Here is a 15,755-nt window from a genome sequence, read left to right on the forward strand (position 1 = left end):
GGGTGATGATGACAGGGGGGGTTTCACAGGGGGTAATGATGACAGGGGTCTGGATGATGACAGGGGGGGGGTCTGGATGATGACAGGGGGGATGATGTATTTTCCCCCCTAGGTTTATACTCGAGTCAATAAATTTTCCCAGTTTTTGGGTCTGAAAGTAGGGGCCTCGGCTTATATCTGGGTCGGCTAATACTCGAGTATATACGGCACATCCAGTGATCGGCACTTTACACGCTATAATATGAATTCACTGTAATATGCACTTTGATTGTCTTTCTGAATTTTTTGCACATAATGTATATTTTTATGATATTTTATGTATTTTATCACTAATTGTTTGATTAATGAGTTAATCACTACCTAAAGTTTCAGAGTTTACGTTCAACTCTGTGTATGCATGAAAAAGCCGGTGAGAGACCGGTGAAACGTTGCATCATATCTTCAGGGGAAAATAAAATATTTTTAATCCATCTTGGAGTGCTGTAGAACCTCTTTGCTGTATAATTAGCTTGCTACATATTTAAAGTTAATTTGGAGGTGGACACAAAAGAAAGATTTGTTGGTTTTAAATCTTTCCCCTCTTTAAAATGGCAGACTTTGTTCAGTGTAGGAATTGTTGTTCATTTATTTCATCTTCCACTCTTTAGAGGTTTGGTTATGTTAAACAAATTCAGGCTGGGACTGTTGCAATACCGCTGCCATAGATGTCCTTTAGAAACGGCAGATGGATTACTGTTCTAGGTTCTGGTAGACTTAGAATTGTGGATAGACGGCATGTTCCACAGTTTGTGGCTCTCCATAATTCATTTGCAGCACTTTCAGAGTGTGGAGGCAACATGGAGGTTGTTGCTTCAGGCACAAAAGAATGTCTCCTATGTCTAAGATATGCAAGACTGCAGCCAGAAACAAAAAGGATAAGGTTAGATGGCTGAGGGAAAGACAACAGAGGTTTGTAGTAAATGGAGTATATTCAGAGCAAGGTCTTGTTACCAGTAGGGTGCCTTAGGGATCTGTAATGGGACCCATTTTGTTTAAAGGGGTACTCCGGTGGAAAACGTTTTTTTTTTTTTTTTAAATCAACCGGTGCCAGAAAGTTAAACAGATTTGTAAATTACTCGTAACAAGAGACAGCGTTCGGTACAGCCAGCCATACAGCCAAAAAATAGCTATCACGCCCCCTCCCGTAGGCTTGCATTGAGGGGTGGAGGGTGACGTCAGACGCCGCCGGCCCTGCGGTCGACCATAATCAGACCCGGAGCGAACACGTTCCGGTGACTGATTACAAACGGGGTGCCGCGTGCATGATCACGGGCGTCCCCAGCTTCCGCAATCAGGCATCTTATCCCCTATCCTTTTGATAGGGGATAAGATGTGTAAGCACCGGAGTACCCCTTTAACCCCTTAAGGACTTAGCCCATTTTGGCCTTAAGGACTCAGACAATTAAATTTTTACGTTTTCATTTTTTCCTCCTCGCCTTCTAAAAATCATAACTCTTTTATATTTTCATCCACAGACTAGTATGAGGGCTTGTTTTTTGCGCGACCAGTTATCCTTTGTAATGACATAACTTTATATATCGTAAAATGTATGGCACAACCAAAAAACACTATTTTTGTGGGGAAATTAAAGAGAAAAACGCAATTTTGCTAATTTTGGAAGGTTTTGTTTTCACGCCGTACAATTTACGGTAAAAATGACGTGTGTTCTTTATTCTGAGGGTCAATACGATTAACATGATACCCATTATTACGTACTTTTATATTATTGTTGTGCTTAAAAAAAATCACAAACTTTTTAACCAAATTAGTAGGTTTATAATCCCTTTATTTTGATGACCTCTAACTTTTTTATTTTTCCGTATAAGCAGTATGAGGGCTCATTTTTTGCGCCATGATCTGTGCTTTGTTTTGATACCACATTTGCATATAAAAAACTTTTAATACATTTTTTATAATTTTTTTTTTAATAAAATGTATTAAAAAAGTAGCAATTTTGGACTTTTTTTTTTTATGTTCACGCCGTTCACCGTACGGGATCATTAACATTTTATTTTAATAGTTCGGACATTTACGCACGCGGTGATATCAAATATGTCTATTAAATTTATTTTTTAAACTTTTTGGGGGTAAAATAGGAAAAAACGGACGTTTTACTTTTTTATTGGGGGAGGGGATATTTCACTTTTTTTTTACTTTTACATTTTTTTACATTTTTTTTTACACTTGAATAGTCCCCATAGGGGACTATTCATAGCAATACCATGATTGCTAATACTGATCTGTTCTATGTATAGGACATAGAACAGATCAGTGTTATCGGCTATCTTCTGTTTTGGTCTGCTCGATCTCAGACCAGAGCAGGAGACGCCTGGAGCCGGAAGGTGAGGGGACCTCCGTGCGGCGTTCTGAATGATCGGATCCCCGCAGCAGCGCTGCGGGCGATCAGATCGTTCATTGAAATCTGTATTGATCCCGGCACCTGAGGGGTTAATGGCAGACGCCCGCGAGATCGCGGGCGTCGGCCATTGCCAGCGGGTCCCTGGCTGCGATCAGCAGCCGGGATCAGCCGCGCATGACACGGGCATCGCTCCGATGCCCGCGGTTATGCACAGGACGTAAATGTACATCCTGGTGCGTTAAGTACCACCGCACCAGGATGTACATTTACGTCCTGCGTCCTTAAGGGGTTAAAGAGGTACTCCACTAGAAAACTTTTTTTTTTTTTTTTTTAAATCAACTGGTGCCAGAAAGTTAAACAGATTTAGAAATTATTTCTATTTAAAAGTCTTAATCCTTCGAGTAGTTATCAGCTGCTGTATGCTCCACAGGAAGTTATTTTCTTTTTTAATTTCTTTTCTGTCTGACCACAGTGCTCTCTGCTAACACCTCTGTCCATTTTAGGAACTGTCCAGAGCAGGATATGTTTGCTATGGGGATTTTCTTGTACTCTGGACAGTTTCTAAAATGGACAGAGGTGTCAGCAGAGAACACTGTGGTCAGACAGAAAGGGAATTTAAAAAGAAAAGAACTTGCTGTGGAGCATGCCGCAGCTGATAAGAACTGGAAGGATAAAGATTTTTAAATAGAAGTAATTTACTAATCTGTTTAACTTTCTGGCACCAGAATGTTTTTTTTTTCCAGTGGAGTATCTCTTTAAAGGTAGGCAGACAATGTAATAGAATAGCAGGAAATGCTAGCAGAATGTTTAGCTGTATTTAGAGAGCTATTAGCAGTAGAAAGTGGAAATATTTTAAAACACAGGACAAGAAACATAAGACCCCCTTAGTTCAATTTGGCAGGAAGGAGGAAATATCACCAAACATATTACCATCATACTGATAATGACCTGTATACTGAGACCAATATTAACAATAATACCAGTACACAGCATGACCACTAACATTATCACCACATAGTGACTGTATAAAAAAAACACTGTATAAAGACCAATTTTCCCCAACCAAAGTCCATATAGTGGTGACTCCGGTTCTACACAGGCGCTGCAGAACGTATAAGTGATTACAGTGCAGTTACATCTACTGACTCACAGGAGGCGTCTTCCAGGAGTTATTCATCATGAAGTCTTCTACCAACCATGACTCATCTACACAGAATGTTCCAGAAAACAAACATACTAGGCTCCAATTGGTGCCTGGCATAGTACTATATGTGGGAGTAGGTAACTGTGTTGGGGGACAGGGTATAAGGAGTTTGTAGTGGTGGGTAGGTAATTTCACCTCTCCTATTAGGAAATGGCCCCATTAGATATGTAGGAAATCCCTCTTTAAGGTAGAATCCCCCAGTAGGTCAGTAATGCCCCCAGTAGGTAGGTAGGTAAAGCCCCCAGTATTCCCCTAAGGTAGGTAATTCCCCTGTAGTTAAGTAGTAGATGATGCCCCCAGTAGACAGTAGGTAATACTACTATACCCTGTTCCAAATTATTATGAAAATTCTATTTAAATGTCACAAATGCAACCCTGGATGGTCCAGATGGATAGAGTAGTGAATGGTTGGTGGACTGACAACCTGTTCCAACAAAGCTCCAACGTCAGCAGGGCGGTAGTGGAGTCATGTTTTGTGCCGGAATCATGGGAAGATAGCTGGTTGGCCCCTTTAGGGTCCCTGAAGGTGTAAAGATGACCTCTGCAAAGTATGGGGAGGTTCTGACTAACCACTTTCTTCCCTGGTACAGAAGGAAGAACGATACTTTCCATAATAAAATCATCTTCATACATGACAATGCACCATCTTGTGCTGCAAAGAATACCTCTGCATCAATAACTGCTATAGGGTGAAAGGGAGAGAAAGTCATAGTGTAGCCTCCGTCATCCCCTGACCTCAATCTTATTGAGAACCTTTGGAGCATCCTCAATAAAAAGATCTATGAGGGTGTGAGGCAGTTTACATCCAAACAGCAGCTCTGGGAGGCTATTTGCAAACAAATTCAAGCAGAAACTGTCCAGAAATTCCAGTTCAATGGATGCAAGACTTGTGAAGCTGCTATCAAATAAGGGGTCCTATGTTAAAATGTAACGGAACCTGTTAAAATGTTTAAAAAGTAAAAATGTTGATAAAAGTTTGAAATAGCTTTTGGTTTCAGTAAATATGCTGCAAACACGACAAATGACAATTTTCAGTTCTTTACAACCTATAAAGTGTTTTGAAGCTTACTGTGCATAATAATTTGGAACAGTGCATTGTAAGTTTTTATGTTTAAAAAATACTGTTATCATTAGGAGGTTTGTTCAATAAAATTTGAATTGTACTCTTAATAGTTGATAACATGAGAATTATGCTGACTGTTATTTACATCAATGATTTAGGTAAATGATAAAAATATCATTTGCATAATAATTTGGAACAGGGTGTAGTTAGGTAGTGCCCAAAGAAGGTAGGTAGTAGGTAAAGCCCTAGTAGATAGTGCCCCAGGAATGTAATGCCCCCAGGTAGGTAGTGCCCCCATGTTGTTAGTGGCCCTAGGTCGGTCATGTCCTCAGGTAGGTAGTGCATCCAAGTTAGTAATGCCCCAGTAGGTTGCTGCCCCATGAACATAGTTCCTCCACATTAGATAATGCCCCCCACATAGGTCCTCTTCTAAAAAATTCCACACACCTTTCCGCTAATCCTGCGTTGAGGCCACTCCCTTTGCAGGACTTCTATGGCAGGCCACATGATGAAATTACACGGCCTTCAATGCAAGTCTACACTCCTGAATGTACACTGCTCAAAAAAAATAAAGGGAACACTAAGATAACACATCCTAGATCTGAATGAATTAACTAATCATATGAAGCACTGAAGAAATATATGGTGAGTGCAGCTTCTTTCTTTTTTCTAATGTACCTTGTGGAACTATGGACTGTTTTACTGAGGCTTCTTTGCACCGCCACTGAGTGTCTGCTGGAGAGAATGTTTAAAATGTAAAGGGTTTATACACAGAGTGTAAATATAGGAGTGCCGGTTCTATTTCTCCATTGAACATTAATCATATGAAATACTTTCGTCTTTACATAGTTGAATGTGCTGACAACAAAATCACACAAAAATTATCTATGGAAATCAAATTTATCAACCCATGGAGGTCTGGATATGGAGTCACACTCAAAATCAAAGTGGAAAACCACACTATAGGCTGATCCAACTTTGATTATGTATTTATTAGCTAAGTAGGCTCCCAATATGTTGTTAGGTCCTCCAACTACAATGTCTCCTTGCATCTCTTCTCTGTTTTTGTGTTAAGCATCTGGAGGCACAATGCAGTGACTAGAGATGAGCAAACATTTGTATAGTTGTAATTGCGGAACTTTTGCATAATGTTTGGCTCTAGTTGAACTAGTTTGTCATGATCCAGCAATGAAATATGCCCCTAAATATGTTTATAAAACCACCTAAGAGCTGTTATGGTGACATGAGGTAAATTATGGTAACTTACAGCTTGTTTAATGCGCCAGAGGATTTTATAGTATATATATATATATATATATATATATATATATATATATATATATATATACAGCAACAGAAGAATGCAGCAGCACACTGCCAGCACAAAGATATAGGTGCAACATGAATATGCAGTTAAAACATGAAGAGCTATACAGCTATGGTGTAATAGATGCAAATGTGAAACTATGAAATAGTGAGGCACTTAGCTTGCAAATTTGTCTCCGCCGGCGGTCAAATAGCTTGGACCGTCCCACCGCGATAAGGTGGCCTCCTTGGGACGGACCCTACACTGTGAATATGCCTCTGTGTGAACAGTTCAGTAAGCATGGCAGGGTCTGGAATATCCAAGACACCTTATGTACACACCTGATAGAGGTGGGTGGGGTGCAAGGCCAACATGGAGGTAGCCACTCCCCCGTATGTGCAATACAGACAAAGAATAAGTCAGCCAGCACTTTAGTTGATACCAAACTATTATATGGACCTGGCCTACAGGTGCACGCTACTAGGCTACATATACAGCAACAGAAGAATGCAGCAGCACACTGCCAGCACAAAGATATAGGTGCAACATGAATATGCAGTTAAAACATGAAGAGCTATACAGCTATGGTGTAATAGATGCAAATGTGAAACTATGAAATAGTGAGGCACTTAGCTCGCAAATTTGTCTCCGCCGGCGGTCAAATAGCTTGGACCGTCCCACCGCGATAAGGTGGCCTCCTTGGGACAGACCCTACACTGTGAATATGCCTCTGTGTGAACAGTTCAGTAAGCATGGCAGGGTCTGGAACATCCAAGACACCTTATATACACCTGATAGAGGTGGGTGGGGTGCAAGGCCAACATGGAGGTAGCCACTCCCCCGTATGTGCAATACAGACAAAGAATAAGTCAGCCAGCACTTTAGTTGATACCAAACTATTATATGGACCTGGCCTACAGGTGCACGCTACTAGGCTACATATACAGCAACAGAAGAATGCAGCAGCACACTGCCAGCACAAAGATATAGGTGCAACATGAATATGCAGTTAAAACATGAAGAGCTATACAGCTATGGTGTAATAGATGCAAATGTGAAACTATGAAATAGTGAGGCACTTAGCTCGCAAATTTGTCTCCGCCGGCGGTCAAATAGCTTGGACCGTCCCACCGCGATATATATATATATATATATATATATATATATATTACGATTAACAGTAAAATAAAGCTGCAAAAAGTATCCCTGGTTCTTGGTAGATGCCTGTCAGTGTTAAAATGCACATAGAAATATCAGAAGAATTTGTGGCGTTTTCCAAGTGTTCCAAAAACAATCCCTTTTTGGGAGTAACAACAGGTTTTGAGTCCGGCAAGTCAAAAAGTTGCCATGTATTTTTCCAAGCATTCCAAAAATGATAAAATTTTTAGGAGTAGCAACAGGTTTTGAATTGGGCAAGTTGAGAAGATGCCATAACGTTTTTCAAAGATTTTCCAAAAATATCCTTTTTTGGTATTTGAAACCGGATTGATGTCTCAAAATAATGTAGAAGAATTAGCTGAAAAAGTTATCCCTTTTTTGGTGATCATGGGTTGGGTATGTGTAGGCCTGGTTTTAAGTAGCAGCAGCAAGGGTGATGGTGGACTAGAGGGACAAACAGCATGTCAGCATACAGCATGAGGTTTTAAAACAGTTTTTTTTCAAATGTTTCAAAAATTTGGGTTTTCAAAATTTTCAAGGCCTGGCTAACGGTAGGAGAGAAAAAAGGTGATGGCGGACTAAGGGGTCTTATAGTATCCAAAGTACAGCAGGAGGTTTTAACCCCTTAAGGACGCAGCCCTTTTTCACCTTAAGGACTGAGCCCTTTTTCGCAATTATGACCACCGTCACTTTACAAATGAATAATGCGAAAACGCTTTTACCAAATATTCTGATTCTGAGATAGTTTTTTCGTGACATATTCTACTTTATTTTGGTGGTAAATTTTCGGCGTTAATTGCATCCTTTTTTGGTGAAAAATCCCCAAATTTCATGAAAATTTTGAAAATTTTGCATTTTTCTAACTTTGAAGCTCTCTAATTGTAAGGAAAATTGATATTCCAAATAAATGTTATTTTTCTTCACAAACACAATATGTCCACTTTATGTTGGCATCATAAAATGGACATACTTTTGCTTTTTGAAAAAATTAGAGGGCTTCAAAGTAGAGCAGCAATTTTCAAAAATTTCATGAAAATTGCTAAATCTGAAGGGACAGATGTTACAGAACTACAACTCCCAGCATGCCTGGGCAGTCGAGGCATGCTGAGAGTTGTAGTTTGGCAACATCTGGAGGGCTACTGTTTGGGCACCACTGTAACAGTGGTCTTCAAACTGTGACCCTCCAGATGTTGCAAAACTACAACTCCCAGCATGCCCAGACAGCCTTTGGCTCTCTGGGCATGCTGGGAGTTGCAGTTTGGCCCCCCCTAGTGGTTGCCACAGTAAAGATCGATTTACTTTCACTTTCAATTCCCCCCCCCCCCCCCCACTGTCGATTCCCTACCTGATCAGGATCCTGCAGGCTCCAGCGAAGATCCCAGGTCCCCAGGCATCTTCTCCTGCAGGTACGGCCTCCATCTTCTTTCCAGAGCCCCTCGACATCCAGGTGCGGGCAGAAAGGGGGTTGCCATGGCAACCCCCTGTCCTGCGCTGCCATTGGTCAGAACTCCGTTCTGAGTAATGGCAGGGGATAGGAGTAGATCGCAGCTTTGCGATCTCACTCCAATCCTTTAGGCTGATCGGGGCTGTTGCTGACAACTCCGATCAGCCCTATTTTCTGGGTAATCGGGTCACCGTAGACCTGATCTGCCCAGAATTGGAGAAAATCGCATGTCTGAATTGACATGCGATTTTCTCCGATCGCCGACATGGGGGGGGTCTCAGGACCCCCCTGGGCGATGTGCCAGGGTGCCTGCTGAATGATTTCAGCAGGCATCCGGCTCTGGTCCCCAACCGGCTAGCGGTGGGGACCGGATTTCCCACGGGCGTATGGATATGCCCTTGGTCCTTAAGGACTCGGAATGCAGGGCGTATCCATACGCCCTGTGTCCTGAAGAGGTTAAAAATGTGTGTTTTTCAAATTTTTAAACAATGAAGTTTTTCAAATTTGTCAAGGCTTGTCTGAAGGTAGCAGCAGCAAGGGTGATGGCAGAATAAAGATCTGTAGTGACCAGTGTTTAACAGAAGGAGGCAGACTGGTAAGAGTTGTAGTGCCAGCGTAGAGCAGGATGTTTAACCCCTTAAGGACAAAGCCCATTTTGACCATAAGAACCAGGCCAATTTTATTTTTCCTTTTTTTGTTTTTTCCTCCTCGCCTTCTAAAATCCATAGCTCTTTTACATTTCCATCTACAGACCTATGTAAGGGCTTTTTTTTTTTTTGCGTGACCAATTGTAATTTGTAATGAAACCTTTCATTTTACCAAAAAATGTATAGCAAACCCAAAGAATTATTTTTTTAGGGAGGAAATTTAAATGAAAACCACAATTTTACACACTTTGGAGGGTTTTGTTTTCACACTGTAAACTTTACAGTAAAAATGACATGTGTTCTTTATTCTGTGGGTCAATACGGTTAAAATTATACCCATGGCTAGATACTTTTCTATTTTTGTATCGCTTAAAATAATCGCAAACTTTTTGTACTAAATCAGTGATATAAAATCACCCTAATTTGACCACCTATAACTTTTTCATTTTTCCGTATATGGGGTGGTATGAGGGCTTCTTTTTTGCCCCGTCATCTGCACTGTTTATTGATACCACATTTGCATATATAAAACTTTTAGATCACTTTTTATAAACATTTTTTGTAATAAAATGTGACAAAAAAGCAGCATTTTTGGACTTTTTTTTATTTTTTACGTTTACGCCGTTCACCGTACTGGATCAATAACATTATGTTCTGATAGTTTGGACATTTATACACGCGACAATACCAAATATGTTAATAAAAAAACTATTTTTACGCTTTTTGGGGGTAAAATGGGAAAAAGGGACAATTTTTGTTTTTATTGGGCAGGGGACTTTTTATTTTTAAATTTTTAAACTTTTTTTTTACACTTTTTATGTCCCCATAGGGGACTATCAATAGCAATCAGTTGATTGCTAATACTGTTCAGTGCTATACATAGGGCATAGCACTGATCGGTATTATCAGTGATCTTCTGCTCTGGTCTGCTCAATCTGCCATTACAGATGATCGGATCCCCGTGACAGCGCTGCGGGCAACCGGAACATCTATTTTAACATGCGCATTGCCGCAGATGCTGCAATCTGTATTGATCACGGTATCTGAGAGGCCAATGGCGGACATCCGCGCGATCGTGGATGTACGCCATTACCAGCGGGTCCCCGGCTGCTATCAGCCTGCAGAGTATGATGAGAGCACTCCTCCAATGCTCGCGGTCATACACATGATGTAAATGTACGTCCTAGTGCGCTAAGTACCGCCGCACGTACATTTACGTCCGTGGTCATTAGGGGTTAAAAAATTAGGTTTTTCAAATTTATCAAGGCCTGGCTGAAGGTAGCAGCAGCAAGGGTGATGGCGGACTAGAGAGACTGGTAATAGGCAGAGTAAAAGAGGAGGAGGCAGACTGGTAAGAGTTGCAGTAGTCAGTGCACAGCAGGAGGTTTATAAACTGAGGTCTTAAAAATTTTTTTTTGATTTTTCAAATTTATCAAGTCCTGGCTGAAGATAGCAATTGCAAGGGTGATTGTGGATTAAAGGAACTGATAGTAGCCAGCGTACAGCATTGACTAGTGGTAGCTGTATCCACTGGACAGCAGGGATTGGGGGACTAGTGATACTTGTAGCCAAGCCTTGTGTTGCTTCTTCATGTGCTTATGTAGAGGTCTGATTCATAAAGTTTGACCCTAGCTGTGCCTTACTTTCTCTCTGCAGATAGGGCTCTGTGCCTGGTTTCCTGCATGTGGTAAGATTATAAAGAATTTCCACGTGAAAAGATACCATAAAGTGCTAGATACACCACCACCCAACTGTGTCCCTGTTCTAGAATTTTTTTTCCAAAGCCTGCAGATGCAGCAGCAGTGTCAACATCACCTGTTCCTGAGCTGCTCAGACCAACAGGTCTGCTGACATCCCCATCAGATGTAAGAACTTCTGATGTTTGTTCATGGCCTTCTTGTTCCCCCTCAGCAGAATCACCATGTTGCTTTACAATATCCCCACCATGCCTACCGACAGCAGTCCCACTAGTGCTATACTCGGCCACTGTGTCCCCCTCCACCCCCTTAGTAACACGCTCCAAAGACTGTATGTGACACAACTCCTCTCATGGCTAGTGCTATCCTTCTGCTTAGCAGACAGAAATGATGTACAGACCGTCTAGGATGGACATTTCTACCATGCCATGTGACTGTAGTCAATGAGGAATTCGCTGACAGCTGATGCACCATCATATTGTCAGACTCTTTTACACCTCTTTAGAAGGTCTCCAACTAGTCCACAAGGGCCGTACTATCTTGTGAAACCACACAACCCCTGGCAGACAATGAGAACTTTGGACAGCTGATGTGACTGCTACTACTACCACTGGGTACCTGGCTGCTGCTACTGGTGCTGGTACTGCCAACAATGTTCTTACTGGCAAAGAACATAGCAGGGTTTTTCTGTCCTCTATCAACCTACATGTATAGGAACCACCAAAAACTAATCCACAACTACTGTAGGAAGACTCAAAATTACAAAACCTCCTATGTAGAAGCCCCACAACAATAACATAACACAGAAACTTTTAGTAATTCAGAAATAGTAAATTTTTATTACTACATATTAAAGACAGAAAATAGTGGTCCCAACTGATCCCATAAAAACACATATAGACACAACAAGACAATTCAAATTAATATGAGAGGGGGGAACAACAAGTAAATTGCACTTGGTAGCAAAAATAAATACAGATGACAATAATTTTTTTCTGTCCTCTACCCTGTTTAACAATTCCTTTACCAGACATTTTTTTAAATGTTAAAGATTTTTAGGTTATTTTGATCTTTTTGTTGTGATTTTTTTACTCACCTACTAGTCAACTTTAAAGGGGTTATCCAGCATAAGGTGATTTTAGTACGTACCTGGCAGACAGTAATGGACATGCTTAGGAAGGATCTGCGCTTGTCTTGGGCTAAATAGCTATGCTGTGAGATTACCAGAACACTGTGGCTAGCTTTCTGTGAACTTGTATTTCCTGTTTTCAGTTTTCTTGTTTGTCTACAAATCCCATGATACCATTTTCCTCCTTCCCACACATCAGCTACCCCACCCATTGAAACATAAATGAGCTGCAGACCTGTGGTTTTCAATCAGGGTGCCTCCAGCTGTTGCATTACTTGCAGATTGCTCTCTCCACCCATTGAAGCAGACAGGCTCCCTGTCATCAGCTGACTAGTTAGTCAGGTCTCGACCGCATTGCAAGCTGGGAAAAATCCGAGACAGCAGTCATTTTGTATGCTGTTAAAAATAAATATTGGGATGAAAACAACATAAGAATTGGGAGAAAACCGTCACACACAGGTAAAGACAATATATTATGAACTACACTAACTTTACAGCCCCTGTAGCATAGTCAAATAAAAAAAAATCCTGGAATACCCCTTTAAGCCAAGAAAATATATGTACAAGCGCTTTTAAATGCTAATGCTTGTTACATGTAGACACTTTTTATTGTGTTGTTAGCTTACAACCAGGTAGGTAAACTGTCTGTTGGATTAAACTAAGAATATATATGTACAAATGCTTTAGAGGGCTAATGTGTTCTAAATGTACATGCTTTTTATTAAATTGTAATCTTACAACCAGGTAGTTATACTGTTTGATTAAAGAAACCAATAATAAATAGTACAAGCGCTTTAGAAGGCTAATGCGCTTTAAATGTACACGCTTTTTATTGCGCTGCTGGCTTTCAACTGGGTTAATATAACGTGTGTTTGATTTAACTATGAATACGTACATAAAGCACTTAAGAAGGCTAATGCATGATATACAGTGGGATCAAAAGTTTGGGCACCCCAGGTAAAAATTTGTATTAATGTGCATAAAGTAGCCAAGGAAAGATGGAAAAATCATAAGATGCATAAAATTACAGATTAGACATTCTTATTTTGTCTGATTTTATTTACATCATTTACACTTTCAAAATAACAGAAAACTAAAAAATGGCATCTGCAAAAGTTTGGGCATCCTGCAGAATTTATAGCATGCACTGCCCCCTTTACAAAGCTGAGACCTGCCAGTGTCATGGATTGTTCTCAATCATCATCTGGGAAGACCAGGTGATGTCAATCTCAAAGGTTTTAAATGCCCAGACTCATCTGACCTTGCCCCAACAATCAGCACCATGGGTTCTTCTAAGCAGTTGTCTAGAAATCTGAAAATGAAAATAGTCGACACTCAAAAAGCTGGAGAAGGCTATAAGAAGATAGCAAAGTGTTTTCAGATGTCAATATCCTCTGTTCGGAATGTAATTAAGAAATGGCAGTCATCAGGAACAGTGGAAGTTAAAGCAAGATCTGGAAGACCAAGAAAAATATCAGACAGAACAGCTTGCAGGATTGTGAGAAAAACAATTCAAAACCCACGTTTGACTGGACAATCCCTCCAGAAAGATCTGGCAGACACTGGAGTTGTGGTACACTATTCCACTATAAAGATATACTTGTACAAATATGGTCTTCATGGAAGAGTCATCAGAAGAAAACCTCTTCTACGTCCTCACCACAAAAATCATCGTTTGAACTTTGCAAATGAACATATAGACAAGCCTGATGCATTTTGGAAACAAGTTCTGTGGACTGATGAGGTTCAAATTGAACTTTTTGGCCGGAATGAACAAAGGTACATTTGGAGAAGAAGGGGAACAAAATTTAATGAAAAGAACCTCTGTCCAACTGTTAAGCATGGGGGTGGATCAATCATGCTTTGGGGTTGCATTGCAGCCAGTGGCACAGGAAACATCTCACGAGTAGAAGGAAAATGGATTCAATAAAATTTCAGCAAATTTTGCATGCTAACTTGATGCTATCTGTGAAAAAGCTGAAGTTAAAGAGAGGATGGCTTCTACAAATGAATAATGATCCTAAACACACCTCGAAATCCACGGGGGATTACATCATGAGGTGTAAACTGAAGGTTTTGCTATGGCCTTCACAATCTCCTGACCTCAACATAATTGAAAATCTATGGATAGACCTTAAAAGAGCAGTGCGTGACAAACAGCCCAGAAAGCTCAAAGAACTGGAAGACTTTTGTAAGGAAGAATGGGCAAAGATACCTCAAACAAGAATTGAAAGACTCTTGGCTGTCTACAAAAAGTGTTTACAATCTGTGATACTTCCCAAAGGGGGCAGTACAAGATATTAACTTTGCAGGGTGCCCAAACTTTTGCAGACACCATTTTTTTGTTTTCTGTTATTTTGAAAGTGTAAATGATGGAAAAAAAATCTATCTTTTGTTGACATATTATAAGAATGTCTAATCTGTAATTTGATGCCTTTTGGAGATTTTTCCATCTTTCCTTGGCTTTCCTTTATGCACATTAATTTAAAATTTTTACCTGGAGTGCCCAAACTTTTGATCCCCACTGTATGTAGGTGCCTTCAATGGCTAAGCTGCATTGTAAGGCACCTTCAATGGCTATGCTGCATTTACACAGCCCACAGCTTTGCACAGTTGTACAGATATTTATGTATGTGCCTGGAACAATGCAGGCTTGGATTTGTAGTGGTCGGTGAGGCTACTGCAGAAAGGGGCAGGAGGTCCCTGAGATCAGCCCTTAGTTTTGCTCAGTTGTACAGGTATTTGTATGTACCTGGAACAAAGCTGGCTAGGATTTGTAGTGATGAATGAAGCTTCTGCAGGAAAGGACCAGAGGTTTCTTAGATCAGCCCACAGCTTTTCTCACTTGTACAGATAATTGTGCAATGCTGTCTGGGATTTGTAGTGCACAATTAGGTTTTAGCAGGAAGGATTAGGAGGTTCCTGAGAGCTGCCCACCGCTTTGCTCAGTTATATAGATATTTGTATGTGCCTGGAACAAAGCTGACTGGGATTGGTAGTGCATGATGAGGCTTCTGCAGGAAGGGACAGGCAGTCCCTGAGATCAGTCCACAGGTGAAGGCTGTGCATACTATGCTGTGTAATTGTACAGCCTAGGGTTTGTGGAGGTTATTGTGATGTAAAAAGGGTTTGTGGGATTCTGTAGGATTGCTCAGCTCTGGCTCCTGCTCACACACACACATATACTGTCTATCTGTCTCTATCCATCTCTTCATAATGCTGGCAGCTGTGCTTGCTATGCCTAAAACTGTGTAAAAGTGCCTACCCACTTTGCTGTTTCCTATTGACCTGGGAGTTGACTGACACATGAACCAACAAATCATTGTATAACCTGAAAGTATCAGAAAACATAAATGGGTTAGAAAAAAATCTACATCTATCTGTTTTAATTGGCAAAAAAAAATTCTAGGCAACATATCTACTTTAAAGGGGTTCTCCGGTGCTTAGACATCTTATCCCCTATCCAAAGAAGGATAAGATGCCTGATCGCGGGAGTCCCACCGCTGGGGACACCCGTGATCTTGCACGCGGCACCCCGTTTGTAATCAGTTCCCGGAGCGTGTTCGCTCTGGGTCTGATTACCGGCGACCACAGCGCAGACCAGCGCGGAGGCATGACGTCACAAGCCGCCGGTCCTGTGGTCACCGGTAATCAGACACGGAGCGAACACGCTCCGGGGACTGATTACAAACGGGGTGCCGCATGCAAG

The sequence above is a fragment of the Hyla sarda genome, chromosome 7 (genome assembly GCF_029499605.1).
Source record: "Hyla sarda isolate aHylSar1 chromosome 7, aHylSar1.hap1, whole genome shotgun sequence".
In the NCBI taxonomy this organism is placed as follows: domain Eukaryota; kingdom Metazoa; phylum Chordata; class Amphibia; order Anura; family Hylidae; genus Hyla; species Hyla sarda.